Consider the following 13,970-nt stretch of genomic DNA (forward strand, 5'->3'; position numbering starts at 1 on the left):
TCTCGATTTGGCAAACAAAAATAAATTAAAATAAAATTAATCCTCCACATTCCTCCCCCCTTACTTTGCCAAATCCTCACACAACACTTACCTATTTTCTCATTACCCAGTCGCAATCAGGAACAGGGCCTCGGCTTCGGGTAACTGGGCCTTCATATACCTGCACTCTCTCATTCACTTCTTCCATGTCGTTTTCATTCAACGTACTATTACTATTCCCGTCTATGCTCTGCTCGTCTAAGATATCATTCACTATTTCATCTACCTCAGTTTCATCTGGCCCGAAAATCCCACTAATTTCTGTCAACAATTCATCCATTACATCTAAACCATTTTCTACTTTAACAAAAGAATCATTCATACTGCTTATCATTCTCCTATCTTTCATTCTCGTGTCCGTCATACGTTCTCTTGCCTCATCTAACGAAAAACCACACACACTATAAGTATCATTCATACTCATCCAAGTTTCATCTGTATTAATACATTTATCTTCCATACTCACCTGTACATTTACACCCTTGTCTTGCTTATTCTGATTCCCGCCTACAACTACAAAATTTTCCCGCCTTTTATCCCCAGTAAAATTCTCAGACTTCTTTTTCCTTCCATACTCTACTAACACCAATTGCTTATCTTCTAAACCTAATGCCTCACACATACTCGGTTCATACTTGTTCGTTTTAAGCCATTTAGTCATACCATTCTCCTGAATATATCTTGGTACCTCCTTCCATTTCCGCAACTGATTGTGGTGTGCCCTAACCTTTTCCACACTACCATCCACACTTACTTTACCTAAAACATAACTCAACCCACTAGAACCAACATCTAACACCTCATATGGACCTTCAAACTTATCACGTACCTTATTGACATTCATTCTTCCCTTTTCAATTACTTCTTTTAACACTTTCTCTCCCACTTCGTAGCTTTCAAATCTCTCATTTGCTTTCTTCCAAACATCTCTATCATTCTCGGACACACTCAATCTCGGTCTTACTATCTTTTCAAAATTTAACACAAACTTACACGGAGACATACCAGTACTCTTGTGCACAGTCGCATTATACGCCCACAACGCACGCCCAACATATAAATCCCAATCATTATCACATGTACTCATCATCCGCAAAATTTCTGTCAAGGTTCTTACCGTCCTTTCAGCCAAACCATTCGCACTAGGCATATACGGAGTCGAATACACATGTTCAATGCCCCATTCTCTTAACATCTGCTCAAACTCCCATCCAACAAACTCCGGACCATTGTCACTTAACATTTTTGCAGGCTTACACACACTCATCGGCAACATCACTTGACTTACCATTCTCGCTACAGTCTCACTTCTTTTATTCTTTATGGGCACTGCATACGCAAACTTGCTCATATGATCGACCATGACAATCATTCCCACATGTCTTCTCGCAGTCACAGGCAACGAAACACAATCAATCACAAACATCTCAAATGGCTCTTTCATACGTAACCTCAAAACAGGCGGACTTGCATGCATGCTCTGATATTTTCCCTTCTGACAATCCTCACAAGTAGTCGCTACATCCCTACAAATTTGACTCAACCCAGGCGTAAACAACCTCTCTCGCATGCATTCCCACAATTTATTCTTCCCCATATGCCCATACCTGTCATGCACTACCATACACATACTTACAGCTGCATGCATTGGAAATACAGGAACATATATATCTTCATCCATTCCCCTATGCAAAAAATACACAATATTCTTACAAACAATAAATCTTTTAACAACTTTCTTATACGCTTCCAAATCACACGGCCATTCTTCCACCCTAATACCATTTAAAATACATTCACGTAACCGATTTATTTCGAAACATTCACCTTGCATTTCTTCCACCTCTTCTTTGCTTAACAAATCATCTTCACTCTTTACAATATCAATCATGCCAACAAAATTCGCCATGAATACACTATTATCCTCGATTACTATTACCTTACAGCCATTCTTTGAAAGCAAACCCTTACCAACATCAACTGACACATGGTGCAACCTCAAAAAATCTATCCCTATCAAAAAACAACTAGGCATTTCATTCTCTCCCATTACAATAAAATTATGTTCAACTTCCATACTCCCTAGTTTCACTTTCAACCTCACTTCTTCCCAAACAAGTAAACTTCCCTGACCTATTCCATGAATTCTCACACTCGTACACTGTCTTTTCACTTCCCAATTGTACCTCTCAATTTCCCTGATAACCGACTCATTTACTAATGACACTTGAGCACCCGTATCAATTAAACTACAATATTCATTCTCATTTATATTCACATACGTCATCATCCTTCCTTTTACACCATGCATACATACATTTACTCTCCTTTCAATTCTGTCACTCACTTCACCAATATGTTCATCATCATGTTCACTGTCCTCTATACCCCCATATCTTAGGTTAAGGTCACTTGCACCATCATCCTTCTCACTCAACAATTTGCAACATTCCTCCTTACATTGAATCCTCAAAATATATTCCCTATCATTCTCCTTACATGCCCTATATTCCATCGGTCGATTCCATCCAAAATACAAATACACAGTTACACCATACAACATACTTACCACCATTAATATCTTTGATAATACTTCCCCTTCTAGTACACTACTCTCCTCCTCATATACCATTTCTTTTGACACTTCATTCATCACCCTTCTTTTAAGCTCAGTTACACTACCTGGTATTTCCGTATTTAACCCCTCTTGTACCAACTTACTTAAACCCATTAGGATACACTTATATACCATATCTTGCCCTTCACAACTCTGCTCCACAACTAAACCTTCAGGCAACCTTTCAGAATTCTGATTACTCTCTTTATCTTCCATCCTCCCATGCATCCTCGACATCGCATCTGCTATCACATTCTTATTTCCCGGTACATATTCTAACCTAAAATCAAATTCATTCAGATCCTCTATGGTCCTAGCAACCCTTGCATTCACACACTCTTTCCTTATCATGTACACTAGGGGCTGATGGTCAGTACGCACAATGAATTTTACACCATACAAAAATACTTTCAACGCTTTCACACAAAATCGTATTGCAGCCAATTCCCTGTCAATCGTCGAATACTTCCGCTCAGCTTTATTAAACGCTTTACTAACATACGCTATTACTCTCAATTGCTCTTCTCCATTTACTCTCTGCATTTGAACCAAACAACCACCCATACTAACCCCACTCGCATCCGTATACAACTCTAGCATATTCGCATTTTCACTGTAGTTTGGAAATGCCAAAGTGACGTCTTTCGCGGCCTCTTCCTTCAACCTTTCAAACGCTTCTATCATCCGATCATCCCATTTTAATTTTGTACTATTCCTTTTACCCGTCCATTCATTCAAAGGCTTCCCTATACCTGAACAATCTCTAACAAACTTGCGCCCAAACTCAACCAAACCAAGAAAACCTCGCAACTCACGCACAGTCCGGGGACGTGGAAATTCTCGCACCTTATTCACAAACTTGTCACTCTTCCTTATACCAGATTCACCCACTACATGCCCAAGAAATTCCACCTCCCTGGACAACCATGTACACTTCTCAAGCTTAATTTTCACACCAACTTCAATTAACCGCCTCAACACGGCCTCAAGCAACCGCATATGTTCCTCAACAGTCTCGCTCGCAATCAGAATATCATCTATAAAAACAGTCACCTTCTGTCGATCGAAACCAGCCAATACAACATTCATCGCTCTTTGGAAGGCAGCAGGCGCATTAGCAAGACCAAAACTCAACCTTTTAAATTGGTAGTGACAATTTGTACTTGAAAATGCGGTAATGGGCCTGCTCCCCTCTGCCAGAGGCATCTGGTAATAGCCCCTCACCAAATCTAATTTAGTAAAAACTTTCATTCCATGCATCTTATAAACACAATCAGACACCACATTCATTGGAAAACGTTCTTTAACAGTCACTTCATTCACCTTCCTATAATCAATACACATGCGTAAACTTCCATCAGGCTTTCGTACAGGGACAATAGGGCTATTCCAGGCACTCTCACTCCTTTCTATTACACCCATACGCTCTAATTCCTGACACTGCTCCTCTATCTCCTTGGCAATAGGCGGAGAAAAATGCCTGGGACGCTGATATATGGGGGTATCTTCACTGAGAACTATTTTAAATTCTGGCAGGTCTGACCCCCCACAATCATCGTCACCGAGACTCATAACTCTCCGCTTATCCCATAACATCTTAAGCAATCGTTCCCTTTCGACCTCACTTATACTCTCATCTAACTTAATTCTTCCTTTCAACGTATCGTAATCCCAATCGTCATCGTTCTTTACCTTACCAGACATCACCTGTCTCGCCTTAACATATCTTCCATCCTCTACATTAATCAGTGTATACATACATCCCATGCAATCACCCTCACGTATTCCGCGTACTCTCTTCCTCCTAACACACGGCAACAACCTTACATACACCTTGGGTTCCTGCATATTCATAACACCATCATATATATACGCACTCGTTTTCACCAAATTACCTGCTTCCATACCTTCCACTACATATTCATCCTTGTCACTATTTGAAATTCCCAGACTGCTCGGCCATGCAACTTTCACACTAATAACCTCACCTTTCTTACCCGATAACTTTACACTTTCCTTTGCTACCAACGGCACTCCCTTCCACACCTTCGTACTCACTCTGCCGTCTTCCTTTAAATAAAATTCCCCACAAATATTACCTTTAACCTTTATTTCAATCATATTCACACTTGGATGTACAATCATACCACATTTTTTCAGAAATTTATACCCAAGCAGTACGTCATATTTCTCATTCGCTCCCTCGACCACGTAAAAATCATTATCCTCCATCATCAGCCCCCCAATCATCACATTTTCCCGCAACTTTCCTTGCACAGGCATACGCAAATTACCAATACCTTTTACTTCACCCTTACATCCCTTAAATTCACAAACCTCTTTTACCTTATCATATACATTCCTAAACATTAAATTGACACCACAACCAGTATCAATCAAACCAACCAACTCTACACCATTAAAAATCATTTTCACACTCATGCAATCATGTGCTCTTTCTCCCATCACATCTTCATGCAATAAACCCTCACGAACATGCATCACATTCACTCCCCACACACACGAGGACTCACCCAGCTGAACCCTCTGATTAATTAGTTTCCCGAACATCCTGGCTGACTTGACCCCTTCTTTCTACAAACCCTAGCTACATGCCCATCTGCACCACATTCAGTACACTTACCCCGCGGCTCCTTGCACATTCTAGCATAATGACCATCCTTACCACAATTACCACAAATTACATTCATACGATTATTACGGCATCCACTCGCTATGTGTCCAGTCATACCACACCGATAACACTTAACCACTTTCTCTTTCTTACAGTCGCTAATACGATGCCCTGTCTCTCCACACCCGAAACATGCTCCTAATGCCCATCTACACTCGTTCTTTTTATGTCCTACCTTCCCACACCTATAACACCTATCTTCACGGATACCACTACCTAACCTAACTTGCTGCGTACTAGCACTTCTATCTCTCCAAACTTGATTTCCCTGTCTAAACCCGTCATTTCTCGGCATGGGTATTCCTACATTACTCACCCTAACACTTCTATCTATTACACTATCAGCTGCCCTCATTGGCCCTCTCATAACAGCATCTCTAAAACTACCAAATTCTGGCACACATTCCTCCATTCCAGTTCTTACACTCACAGATTTACTTTCTTTCATACACCTATCCAACTCGTAATCCTCAACTATCTCTAAAATATCATCCCAAGTCAATCTCTCTCTAGTCCACCTCATTTTCTCCTTCCGTTTCAAATTAATAAACTCACACACACTCTCTGGTACTGTACCCAAAAACTTCTTCATTAGTTCCTTATTTTCATTTATTCCTTCGTCCCCATACTTCTTTCTAGCCAATGTTTCTAACCGACATACATACATCGAGATTGCTTCACCCACCTTCATTCGTGCTTCATCAAAATCATTTTTTCGCTTATACCTAACACTACCTTTCATACGTTTTACCTGTTCAATTATCCTATTCTTTACACTTTCATACTCAACCTCTCCTACACTCATTATCACCCCATACATCGTCAACAAATATCCTGACAAAAATTCTCCCAACTCCCTAGCCCAAACTCTCTTACTATCCCCATACTTAGCCTGACAAAACTTTTCATATTCCCTAAAGAAGTCATATACATCCCTACTGCTATGTTCATTAAAACTTGCACACCTAGGTACCTCTCTCATAAACACTGTCTTACAAACTTCCTCTACTTCATTCTCACTACTATCTTCACTGTCTACTCCCTTCTTGTTGCCTTCTTCTTCATTTGAATACAATGAATCTAATTCTACACTCAAAGTCCTATCTGTAACTATTCCCTTCTTACCCTTTTTCTTACTTACCACCTTCACCCATTCATGATCATCCTCACTCACACCCTGACCTTTCTTCTTTTCTTTCTTCACATTATCTTTACCTTTCTTCTCCTTCTTCCTATCACCCTTCGTTCCAATCTTACTATGTCTAGGCCCTTTACTTTCAATATCACTATCACTACCGTCCCCATTATCACTTACCCTATCCTCTTCCACAATCAACCCGTTACCAGAAGCAGAAGCCACTCCTCCGACTGCACCTTCACCTACAACAGTTTTCATCATCCCCATTACTTGCCCTATCATATCTTCCATTCGTTTCTCCATTCGTTCCTCATTCTCTTTCATCCTCATCTCAAAACATTCTTCCACTTTCGCTACAGTTCCCTTTAACTCCCTAAGCTCCTTCTGCATCACCGCATTCTCCCAGTTCAACCTCTCATTCTCTACTAGCAACCTCTCCTCACGCTCCTTACTCAGCCGCAATTCCTCCCTCAAAACCCTTAATTGCTCCTCCATTTTTCATCAACCTTAATCCTAATTCCGTCCTTCGTCCAACAGTCCAGCTTCTATCCCACCTCGGCAGTCCCTGTTCGGGCGCCAAATTTATGTAGCGGGATGTCAACAAAAACAAACCCCCCCACACCCTTAATCACTCTTACTTTCTCAATATCCCACAATACAAACTTTCCCCTGACTCTACTTCAAACTGGACTATTGCACGAAGGGAAAAACAAACAAAACATAACCTTAAAACTATATTTACCGCAACCGGAAACAAAAATCACACATTAATTTCAACAGACAAAATTTGCTGGATAAATAGATATCGGTGCGTAAGGGTACCGAGAATTCTCCAATAATCGGGAAAACAATAGCCTTTAAATATACCCAACACCGTCAGTCCACATACAGTACTGAAAACACTTACTTCACACACAGTACCGAAAAATACTTAAACACTAAAAAAAATCACAACACTAAAACACCAGTCGTCATATATAACCCAGCAAAAATAATCAAACTTAATACTAAAACATACGAGAACTCCTTAAATTAATATTTGTGTGTGGCCACCATCGTCCACCGACTCTACACACTGGCACCAGTCTTTGTAACCAAATGCCACCACCTCTGGCAAACAATAACGAACAGTCAATTCGACTGTCCAATAACATTAAACGTGGTCATCATCATCATTATAATCATCATCATCATCATCATCAATCGGAATCTCAAATAACAGGCCAGGTCATCAACGGTTGTGCAGTCAAATAAGCAGTCCAAACAATATTAAGTACAGGCCAGGTCATCAATAACAAATCCACTTTCGAAATTCGGTCTCTACAAAGGAGGAATCGCGGCCTGCCAAAATAAAAAAAACACTTATGAACACTCCTAACTAACTTAACTATCGCACCATAATCAAAGATAAACAATAAACTTTCTATCACTCATGAACGCGCCTAACAAAAATAAATAAAAACAGTACTTACTCAGAATATAAAAAAAGCTTCACAGCCGGCTTTCGAAGAGCAAAAAAAAATACACCCGACTCGTACTATCGTTCGATATCCAATGCTTTCGCCCAAGACATTCATCACCACCCTATCCTAGCTAAAAAGGTAAACAAACAACCTCAATTATACCAACAATCTTTCCAACTTCAAACAATCATTCGCTAATTACCCTTTCCTCAGCGCGCACCGCGGACACACAAAACACGCACACACAAACGCACATACACACATACTCTCTTGCGCACGCGCGATCTAACAAAACGAAGCAAATGAAATTCTCTTTCTTTCTCTCTCTCTCTCTCTCTCTCTCTCTCTCTCTCTCTCTCTCTCTCTCTCACACAAAACTATGCAAACAAACACTTTCCCTCTTTCTCTCTCTCTCTCTCTCACAAAACTAAGCAAATAAACGCTTTCTTTCTCTTGCGGTTTGACAAAACTAAGTAAATAACATTCTCTCTCTCTCTCTCTGACGAAACTAAAGCAAATAAACACTCTTTCTTTCTTTCTTGCGGTTTGACAAACTTAAGTAAATAAACACTCGCTCACACACACACACACACACACTCTCTCTCTCTCTCTCTCTCTCTCTCTCTCTAATGACAAAGCTAAAGCAAATAAAATGTCTCTATTTAACAATACTAAAACAACTCTCTCTCTCTCTCTCTCTCTCTCTCTCTCTCTCTCTCTCTCTCTCTCTCTGTGACAAAACTAAAGCCAATACCGTAAACACTCTCTCTCTCTCTCTCTCTCTCTCTGACAAAACTTAAATAAACACACTCTCTCTCTCTCTCTCTCTCTCTCTCTCTCTCTCTCTCTCTCTCTGTCTCTCTCTCTCGATTTGGCAAACAAAAATAAATTAAAATAAAATTAATCCTCCACAAAATTACTTTAATAAAAAAATGTATTTTGAAAAATTGAGGTCTCTCTCTCTCTCTCTCTCTCTCTCTCTCTCTCTCTCTCTCTCTCTCTCTCTCTCTCTCTTACGGGTTTCTTAATCTCTTGATATAATTAAGAGTTCTTGTTTAAGATACGGTATTCTTAATTACCTCTTGATATAATTAAGAGCTCGTGTTTAAGATACGGTTTTCTTAATTATCTCTTGATATAATTAAAAGTTGTTGTTTAAGATACGGGTTTCTTCATTATCTTTTGATATAATCAAAAGTTCTTGTTTAAGATACGGTTTTCTTAATTATCACTTGATATAATCAAGACTTCTTTTTTAAGATACGTTTTTCTCAATTATCCCTTGATATAATTAAGACTTCTTGTTTAAGATACGGTTTTCTCAATGATCCCTTGATATAATTAAGAGTTCTTGTTTAAGACACGGTTTTCTCAATGATCCCTTGATATAATTAAGAGTTCTTGTTTAAGATACGGTTTTCTTAATTGTCTCTTGATATAATTAAGACTTCTTGTTTAAGATACGGTTTTCTTAATTATCTCTTGATATGAATAAGAGTTCTTTAACATACTGTTTTCTTGATTATCTTTTCATATGATTAAAAGTTCTCGTTTAAGATGCGGTTTTCTTAATTATCTCTTGATATAATGAAGACTTCTGGTTTTAGACACTCTACTAAGTTTGCCTTTTATCAAAGGAATTCGCCGATTATTTACTAATTTGGTATCTAATTATGAATTATTTTTGTAACTAGAAAACCGTAATTTATATTTGCAATTGTAAAGTAGATTTGATATCTTGACCTTGAATAGTTACAGATGATACATTTCAGCTCTTTTGTCTCGAGTTACGATGTGCGTGTGTGTGTGTGTGTGTTGTTGTTGTTGTTGGTGGTGGTGGTGTTTTTTTTTTTTTTAACTGGTATTGTGAAACCTATGGTCCTCAGCGCCAATGGCGATATGAGAGAACCGTCTTTATGATTACAAGAGTTCAAGAAGAGAATAGTCTTGTTTTGTCGCAAATAGGGTTTATAATTTTCTCTTGCTCGAAAAGTGATTATAATCTCCTTAACATTTAGAGATTATTAAGAATTAAAAGGATATCTTATCTCATGAGTTCCATTTAAACATTGTGTTTAGATTTCATAACCATCTTTGTTTTTAGGTTTTATGCTTACGTGTGCTTATAATATCGCTACTAATCACTGTTTCATATTAAATGAATGTTTCTATGTGGATTTTTTTAAATCTATATTCTTTATATCATTTAGCGGAAAAAATTTGTTCACGAAATAATGCGTCTGAATGACAAGTGATTAAGGTATTAAACACTTTCCCTTTAATGATGCTAACAATGATATTGAATCCTGGTAGTAAAAACCAACGATGCAACATGTTTACAACTTAGCAAAAACCTGTAGCAACTATCGAAATATTTTTATTTTTCATTCATTTTCTAAATGAAACTATAATCCTATATCGATTTTTATATTAAGATGAAAATAATTTTGTATCAGATGCACGCCATTTATCTAGAAATGGGAGTGGGAGGAGATACTAAAATTATATTTATCCTTATCGAAATCGCAAGACTTGTAATGAATAACTGTTCATAACAGTTTCAAAAAGTTCCATTGAAGAACCTCACCGAAAAAAAGAATAGGTCAATTGGGGACCGGGTAGCGTGGTGAAAAATATTACGGTTAGAACCCCCAAGTATAAACAATGTTTAGTTGAGGAATTTTATATATACTATCTCTCTCTCTCTCTCTCTCTCTCTCTCTCTCTCTCTCTCTCTCTCTCTCTCTCTCTCTCTCTCTCTCTCTCTCTCTGTTACACATGTTTTGGGTTGTTCGTTTTTAATAATGCTTTCCTTATTTCCTCTTTTTCGCTAAGATCATACGAATAATTTTCATATAGATAGATAGATAGATAGGTAGATAGACGTGTGTGTGTATATATATATATATATATATATATATATATATATATATATATATATATGTGTGTGTGTGTGTGTGTGTGTGTGTGTGTATAAATTTGTCTGTGTATGTTTACGTTATGAATAATATTACAGGAATTTTTGTGTATTTATGAATGCATATATGAGTATGCATAACATTTACATCATGCATACATGCAAACAAACACACATATATATATATATATATATATAGAGAGAGGAGAGGAGAGAGAGAGAGGAAACATACCACAGTCCAGTCTTGTTCACACTAGTTCGAGCCCGGCCTATTGCCAACCAATTCATTCTTCCGTATTTGGACGCTAGTGCGCATTGAGGGCAAGAAAGACATGCTGCTGAGTTATCTTTCTGGCATCAAGTCCAACAAATGGGAAATTTATCTTAATTTCTATTCGTTCGTGCTCTTTCAAACATGAAATTTTTCTCTCATAATTTGACTATATTTCTCTTCGATGTTTCTTCCCCATCTTATAGAAATAGATATTTATAATTTTGGTTTAAAGAACCCTTCCTTTGCCTAATTGGTGTAAGGATTTTAATTATTTCAACCTGCTGCATCGTCATATTTCCCCCATCTTTCATCTTTTTCTTGCTGCGTATTTCATATTTTTTATGCGCTAGCGTTACTATTCAGTTCGAAAAGGAAAGGATATAATTTGTAAGTTTTTGCCGAGTATGCACTTTTACACTTGAATTGATAATGATGGTAATGAAAATAACGGTGTCTCACACATAAACTAATAGTGGTATCTAAGCATATCTTCTAAATAAATACGTAAATGTGTAATTATGTAATATATGTCTAAATTATAACTTCGAATATAGGGGGGGAAAAAATACTGGAAAGAAAAGTGTCAAGGTAAACTTTACCTGCATTTATGCGGAATCTCTCTCTCTCTCTCTCTCTCTCTCTCTCTCTCTCTCTCTATATATAATATAATATATATATATATAATATATATATATATATATATATATGTATATATAACTGTATATATATGTATATGTATATACATGTATAATGTATATACATATATATGTATATACATATATATGTATATATAAACATATATATATATATATATTTATATATATATATATATATATATATATATATATAATGTGTGTGTGAAACGGTAGGTGGCTTTCAAGCTTTGAGAATTTTTTTACAATAAAATAGATAAAAAAAGGTCAATATGTATGGTGTATATGGAATGTTTGTTGAAGTAAAAAAAAAAAGCTAGATATATAATTATTATGTTGGGGTATTAACCTTGAATTGACATTTAATGATTTAATAAACATGATTGTGATTATTTTTTATAACTGTACATCTTACATTAAAGGAAATGTAAAAGTCAAATCATTTAAAACTTGTTTATAAACACTGGCTTTCTATACCCACAACCAAGGAACATCGAATGCTTTCCTTTATATGTCAATGAAGAAATGCTTATATTTATATTACTTTTTCACCAAAGCTCGTCAGTAATCTTGAAAATTTTATATTACCCATATGGAGAATATGAACATGTCAATTCATTTGTCAAATCTTCCAAGAAGAAATGTAAAAAAATCATAATTATGTATGTATCTATCGACATATATAACAATAACTACAACAGCTGCAGCCGTTTTTAGGCCAAAGTCCTCAGATATGTCCTTATTCATGTCTGTAGTTTGACCAGTTTTCATCATCACGCTGGGCAGTGCGGGTAGGTGATGGTGGGATATTTTTTTTTTGTCTGATTACTCACAGAAAACTAACCTAGTATTGATGGCCCTCACCGTACTGGTCAAGGCCATCAATACTAGGTTTTGTTGATCATGGCGATACACTAACCCTTTCATCACGTTAAGGTATCACCACTCAGGAATATATATATACATTTACATACATATATATATATATATATATATATTATATATATATATTTATATATATATATATATATATGTGTGTGTGTGGGCGTGTATGTATGCATATGCAAGTAAACATAAATCATAATTGTATATGTCCCTTCTTGTATAATTCCGAACGGAGAGATAAACTGTTCCTAGCCACTTGACGGAGGAATTTTTAGTGGGAAACTAAGAGCATCGTACTTAGACAGGGCGTAAATTTTTTACGACGAGCAATTTCTATTTTTATGCAAACATTCCCATCGCTTCCTTCTGCTGATGCAGTCGAGCACGTGCAATGACATCAGGATAGAAGAGAGTCTGGAGATTGGCCTTAAAATTCTCCTATTGGAGGCGAACAGATGGTCTAAAGAGAACCACTTCTGTGGTGACTTTCTCTTGGTCAGGCGTTATATTTTATGAATGGAAAGGAAACGAGATGGATTAGAAACATGGAATACTTATAGATGCTCTTTTATGCGCCTTCTTCTATAGAGTAGAGACGTAGAATACTTATAGATGCTCTTTTATGCGCTTCTTCTATAGAGTAGAGACGTAGAATACTTATAGATGCTCTTTATATGCGCCTTCTTCTATAGAGTAGAGACTTGGACTACTTATAAATGCTCTTTTATGCGCCTTCTTCTATAGAATATACTTGGAATACTTATAAATGCTCTTTTATGCTTCTTCTATAGAATAGACTGGGAATACTTATAAATGCCCTTTTATGCGCCTTTTTCTGTAGAATAGACACGTGAAATACTTATAAATGCTCTATTATTATATGCCTTCTTCTATAGAATAGACATGGTATAATTATAAATGCTCTTTTATGCGCCTTCTTCTATAGAGTAGAGACGTGGAATACTTATGATTGCTCTTTTATGCGCCTTCTTCTATAGCATAGACTTGGAATACTTATAAATGTTCTTTTATGCGCCTTCTTCTATAGAGTAGAGACGTGGAATACTTATGATTGCTCTTTTATGCGCCTTCTTCTATAGCATAGACTTGGAATAACTTATAAATGTTCTTTTATGCGCCTTCTTCTATAGAGTAGAGACTTGGAATACTTATAAATGCTCTTTTATGCTCCTTCTATAGAATAGGACTTGGAATACTATGAATGCCCTTTTATGCGCCTTCTTTTATAGAGTAGAGACGTGGAATACTTATAAATGCTCTTTTATGCG

General features: G+C 36.9%; 1 protein-coding gene across 1 annotated transcript in view; it reads right to left on the reverse strand.

Moving 5' to 3' along the window:
- Positions 1-13,970, reverse strand: part of LOC137621987 (lachesin-like) — a 492,431-nt gene that overhangs the window by 280,627 nt on the left and 197,834 nt on the right. The window lies entirely within an intron of this gene.

This window comes from Palaemon carinicauda, chromosome 28 (genome assembly GCF_036898095.1).
Source record: "Palaemon carinicauda isolate YSFRI2023 chromosome 28, ASM3689809v2, whole genome shotgun sequence".
Lineage (NCBI taxonomy): Eukaryota > Metazoa > Arthropoda > Malacostraca > Decapoda > Palaemonidae > Palaemon > Palaemon carinicauda.